The sequence below is a fragment of the Rosa rugosa genome, chromosome 6 (assembly GCF_958449725.1).
Source record: "Rosa rugosa chromosome 6, drRosRugo1.1, whole genome shotgun sequence".
Classification (NCBI taxonomy): Eukaryota; Viridiplantae; Streptophyta; class Magnoliopsida; order Rosales; family Rosaceae; genus Rosa; species Rosa rugosa.
In genome coordinates this window covers 72461-78794 of record NC_084825.1, presented here as the reverse complement: position 1 = coordinate 78794, position 6334 = coordinate 72461, and the positions used below count along the sequence as shown (strand labels likewise).

The 6334-nt window shown below is 40.9% G+C and overlaps 1 long non-coding RNA gene across 1 annotated transcript; it reads left to right on the top strand.

Annotated features, from left to right (window-relative positions):
* Positions 1 to 2151, top strand: LOC133718479 (uncharacterized). Its single transcript, XR_009850319.1, has 3 exons — positions 1 to 152; positions 753 to 814; positions 1921 to 2151. It is a non-coding gene; the product is annotated as an uncharacterized LOC133718479 (long non-coding RNA).
* The last annotated feature ends 4183 nt before the right edge of the window (positions 2152 to 6334 follow it).

Here is a 6334-nt window from a genome sequence, read left to right as displayed (position 1 = left end):
GGGCTGATCAGCCCCATTTCCAGCCATTCTCCCCATCCTTTACGACAGAAACCAGAAAGAAAAAAGAGAGAGAGAGAGAGAGAGAGAGAAAGGAAGAAAGAAAGAAAGAGATCTTCCGGTGCGGATTCCGGCAATTTCCGGCAGCAAAAATGGTATCAATCTCTTCCTTACCTCATGGGTTTTCTTTTAAGTATAATATGGCATAAATTTATTGGAGGATTTTTGAGATTGAAATCTGGCCACTATTCACAAATTGGGGTTTACTGTTTTCTTAATTGTTGAGGTAGGTCTAGTTGTTTTCTGAACTTGGTGTAGTTGAGAAAAATGCTAGGGGGGTTGAGATGAAGCTGCTGCCAAAATTTGGTGACCATCGGAGAAGTTGCCCGCCGCATGAACAGTGCGGTGCGTGAACAGTGGTGGCGTTTAAACAGTCATTTAAATTCTATGTTTTTTTTAGCTAGTTAAATCCTATAATTTTTGTAGAGGTTGAATATGTGAATTTGGTTGGAATTGGAGAAGTTTTTAATCGATTATGAATTTATGAAAATTTAGGATTTCAATTATCGATTTACGAGAATCCGATCGTCGGATATCTCTCGGTTCTGACTTGGAACCTTTAAGATAACGAATTGGTATTAGAGGTAAAATTTGGGTTGAATCCGAGAAGAAGTGGAGAGATGATTTATGAGGATTCGATTTTGAGAATCGTATTTAAATTAGAATAGTTATTCACGGATTATATTTATGTACAGGGCGTGGTACCGAGCTACTGCTCGACGAAGGAACTCGTATACGTGATCGTCGGAATAGTACTGTGAGTGGACTTTTGTTTTAAATAATGATGCATGCGTTTATTTTTCTTGAATTAATACTTTATTTAATTAACATATTACTTTTCGAGCATATGAATTGATTTCGGAATTTGATTTCGATTTATCTCGTGGATTTGCTTTCAATAATGAGTTTCATGAAGTGATTATGAATTATTCCGGTTGTGAATTTCGGATATTATTTTGTTATGCTCGGATTCGAATTTATAATTTATGTTGATTTTCGACGAATTATTTTCTGAGGTGATTCCAGAATTTCATATTTATTTTTCATTCACCGATTTGAGATCTCTGAAAGATTTTCGAAATGGGATTTCGATGAAATTATTCCTTGTTTATTTATTCGATCTTTGGTTTTGGCATTGGGAATGCCTTAGCAACGATTTCGGTTTGAGAATTATGATTTTGTTTGATCTCGCCTTTCCGCTATTGGTTTGAGATACTTTTGGCGTGTGGGACACGTCGATGATATTTTCAGCTTATTGTGAGATTTTGGGGGAAGCTTTATGGATTTATGTGGTTTTCAGATTTTCTTTTGCCATACTATGGGTGACTATTATCATTGCTAGCATTGATCTTCCGCCTTTGTGGCGAGGTGATGGGATCACTGAAGCCCTCCGCCTTTGTGGCGCTGGTTACTGTCTCTGTGACAGTAATTTTGAAGCCCAGTATCCTATCGCTACACTTAGTGGCGTAAGGGTATATTACGGGAGTAATGAGAGTACTTTAGCCTGGGAGGCTGTCACCCGAACCTGGGAGGCTCACTCGTATGGCTATCATCTTCCCCTACTCATTATATTATTGCTGAGCTAGCGAGGTCTAGTCCGATTCCCTTAACCAGCGGGGCTGGTCTTATTTTCTTGAGTATCAGAGTTCTTTCCTCTTTGCTTGGTTGTGGCTAGCGGGGCTAGTCGGTTTTCTTGAGCTGAACTAAAGTTGTGTTTCTTTAAATTGTTGCATGCATCGGGTTTTTAAAGAGATAAATGTGGGAAAGTATACACTCTTCTGTTTTTACAATTATATATTTTTGTCCACTCACACTAACGTTTTTATGTATTTTCCCCTGGGCCCTTCGGTTTCAAATGCCCAGTTTGCAGGCTAGATTAGTTGAGGTCGGGCGTACATGGAGTCGAGGCATAGCCAACAGCATTGCTTCCGCGTACTCATTCTATTTCTGTTTTCTGTGATACCTAATAGATTAATATTGCTCTGATAAGCTGTGGGATTAATATTGTTTTTGGGTTGAGACTGTTATTTGAGAAATTGAAGTTGTGATTTGGGGAGCAGGTGGCTCCAGGAGTATAAGGTTGGTTTGTTTGAAGTACTTTGTGTCTTTCAACAGGTTTTGGGTAGTCCATTTTAGGGGAAGTTCTGCCAAATTTTTTGGTAGAATTTCTTCTAAGGTGGGCCCCGCAGGGCCACTTCGGATTTCAGAGGGAAATTCGGGGCGGGTCCTGTCAGATGGAGTATCGTATATCGCGAATTGCGAACATTAGCATTCATTGATGGAGTATCGCATATCGCGAATCGTTGACATTCATTGGCCTTCATTGATGGAGTATCACATATCACGAATTGCTAACATTAGCATTCATTGGCATTCATTGATGGAGTATCGCATATCGAGAATCATTGGCATTCATTGGCGTTCATTGATGGAGTATCGCATATCGCGAATCGTTGGCATTTATTGGCGTTCATTGAGCATTCATTCATTCGTTTGTGGAAAGATATCGCATAACATTCAGTCATTCATTCATTTCATCGCGGTTGGAAGCACAAGGGTTTGCGAGGGACAGCGTGGTGCTGTATTAGCGAAATCGACCGTGAGAGATATCGCATTGACGTTATGGAACGCGTAGGAAATAAGTTGGGATTGCTATACAGCGTGCCCGTGCCTGTTGCGTGTTGCGGTGGCCAACGTAAGGCCTATGGCGATAATGATGGGAGTAAAATGTTTGACCGATCATAGGTCAAATGGCGATAATCGTTAGTATTCGTTTAATGCAGTTGGTAGGTGTGGCGAGTAGGAGTGTTGCATTCGTTGCGAGAGCATTCAACAGGTAATATTATATCATTCAATATTGCACGAGGGCAGCTGCAAAATACATTCGGTTAAAGTAAAAGGAGTGTTGGTGCTTACATTTGCTTGGGGGGCGATAGCGAGGTGGAGATAGTGAAGAGGCGGTGTCGCGCTCTATTTGGGGTAGTAGCGGAGGTGTTGTGTATTCCATGGGTGTGGGAGAATGATGCCGTCTGCTCCCCTCAAGTAGAAGGTAGCGGGTCTGATGGCTTCAACGAGCTCGTACGGCCCTTCCCAGGTGGCTTTGAGTCCCGTTGGGGTTGGCATCTTCTCCTTCATCACCCAGTCCCAGACGGAGAGGAGGCGAGGCATGATTCTGGGGTTATAGTAGCGGGCGATACGTTGCTTGTTGTTGATATTCCGGAGATGGGCTCGCTCGCGGCGCTCTTCCAGGAGGTCAGAGTAGAGGTTCAACCGTTCCGAGTTGGTGAGTGGGTCAAAGCACGCGACCCTCTCACTATGAACCTCTTGCTCGACAGGGATCACGACCTCAGTGCCGAATGACAAGCATAAAGGGGACTCGCCATTGGCCTCTGTTGGGGTCGTTCTTATCGCCATAGCACCTTGGGGAGTTTTTCGGCCCACAAGCCTTTGGCATCGTCGAGCCGCTTCTTCAAGTTCTGCTTGATTATCTTATTGACAGCTTCGACTTGGCCATTTGTCTGTGGGTGTGCGGGGGAGGCATATCGGATCTGGGTGCCGTACTGGCCAACGAAGTCCCTGAGCGTATCGTTATCGAACTGGGCACCGTTATCGGTGATGATTGTCTCGGGGATTCCAAGCGGCAGTAGATGTTCTTCCACAGGAAGTTAATGACCTTGGCAACTGTGATCGTGGCTAAAGCTTCGGCCTCGACCCACTTGGTGTTGTAGTCCACTGCGACAATGGCGAATTTGAGCTGTCCAGGTGCTGTTGGGAATTTGCCAAAGAAGTCTAAACCCCACTGGCAATATGCCCAGGGGGCGATGATGATCGAGAGCGGTACCGACGGTGCAAGAGGGGAGTTGGCAAACTGGTGGCACTTAAGGCAGGTGCTAGCGATACACTTCGCGTCTTGCTCGATTGTAGGCCAATAGTACCCTGTACGCAGTGCCTTGAATGCCAGGTTTCTCGCACCCGCGTGATTGCCGCTGTCACGCCCCTGATTTTTAACAAAATTAAAAATCGATATATAATCTCATACTTATATATGCGTGATCGTTCAGCCATCAATACAAAATACCTGAAACTTTTTCCCTTTTAAACCAATTATATATTGATGCCCTGAACCCACTATGTCAATATTGACCCGCTCCATAGAGTCATATATTACATAAGCTTACGAATTAAATTGTCAACAACAAAATAAAACGTAAATGCTCCTCAGAGCTTACTACAAGCGGAAGTTTTAATAACGGTAAAGTCACAAAAATGGCTTCCTACCGTAAAGCTGCAAAGATGCTACCTCAGCTTCAGCCACGGTTATCCTGCAGGTCAGCCTGCAGGATTAACCCCTACAGAGTTAAATGGTGCACTGGGTTGTCACACAACAAAGCCGGTAAGCTTTTGCAAGCTAGCTCGTATAAGTAACTCAAAACAACTCACACAAAATCACGGGATAAAACCCGCAAGTTTCAATCAAGGAAACAACTCACGCAAATCACGGGATAAACCCATACGTTTCAATCAAAGAAACAACTCACACAAATCATGGGATAAACCCACACGTTTCAATCAAAGAAACAACTCACGCAAATCACGGGATAAACCCACACAAAATCACGTTTCAATCAAGAAACAAATCACGGGATAAACCCACACAAAATCACGTTTTAATCCAGAAACAAATCACGGCGGACAGACTAGAGCTCTAACTGATCGTAACCACTCGCCCTGCCAAGGCGTAGTTCCCGATAACATGCCTTTGTCACCATCTGTGACATTTGAACAGACCCGTTTGGTCTTCAGACCCCGATCTCCACAGATCAAAACATTTTAAAGGAGTCGCACTGGACCCAAAATGTTACACCGATTACGATCACCATCTGTGACCTAATCCTAGTCACCATCTGTGACTCAATCTCAATCACCATCTGTGACAAAGATTAAAACATTAAGCGAGTCGCACTGGACCCAAAATGTTACACCGATTACGATCACCATCTGTGAACTAATCCCAGTCACCATCTGTGACTCAATCTCGATCACCATCTGTGACAAAGATTAAAACATTAAGCGAGTCGCACTGGACCCAAAATGTTACACGAATCTAAAATAAAAGATTCCCCGTAATTGATCCCTATCAATTACTCTCGGTACAAGACTTACATTTAAAAACCTACCCGCGAACTAAAATGTTCCACAATACACAACACTTTTCAAAACAATAGAAATCAACCATTTCACTGTTTCACGAAAAGTCACACCCCAAAACAATAAAATGAACGCACCCATAATTATTGTTTTATCACATAAATCCACCTACACATATATATTTCACGTAAATATATATATGGCTAAAGTCTGTTTAGTCCCTGTACTATGCCTCTCTCATCGTTTCAGTCCCTGACATTCCAATTTAATCTGAAAAGTCCCTGAGGTCTCAATTTCCGTCTAATAGGTCTTTTCCGCGGGAAATTAGCAATTGGCCTTGGGTGAAATGTCCAATATACCCCTCAGTTATTTCTTTTTTCTTTTTTTTCCTTTTTTTCTTTTTCCTTTTTAATTTCTTTTTTCTTTTTCCTTTTTAATTTCATCTTTCCTTTTTTTTTTTTTTTTTTTTTTTTTCCTTTTTCCATTTTAATTTCTTTTTTTTCTTTTTTCTTTTTCCTTTTTAATTTCTTTTTTTTCTTGTTTCTTTTTTCTTTTTCCTTTTTAATTTCTTTTTCCTTTTGTTTTTCTTTTTTTCCTTTTTCCATTTTAATTTTTTTTTCTTTTTCCTTTTTAATTTCTTTTTTTTCTTGTTTCTTTTTTCTTTTTCCTTTTTAATTTCTTTTTTTTCTTTTTCCTTTTATTTTTATTTTTTTCCTTTTTCCATTTTAATTTCTTTTTTATTTTTTCTTTTTAATTTCTTTTTTCCTTTTTTTTTTTTTTCTTTTTTCCTTTTTAATTTCTTTTTTCCTTTTTTTTTTTTTTTCTTTTTCCTTTTTAATTGTAGACCCCGTGAAATTCCAAACGTCACTTTTTGACGGGAAAATTTTTCGCGACCTTTGTTCGGCTAAATACTTTTGGAAATAGTTTGGGCTTGGGCCTTGGGCCCGAGAATAGCGTAAGGTTAGAGTCCAAAATTTACTCTGGACACCCAACCGACGGGTATGCTAGTGAACCTAGCCCAATAAGTTAGTCAACCTTTGACCCAAACCTCTTCCTTGATCCAACATGGTTGTAGCTCATAATGACATCTTTGCATAATTTTGAAATATACTCGTGCGTGCGTTTACGA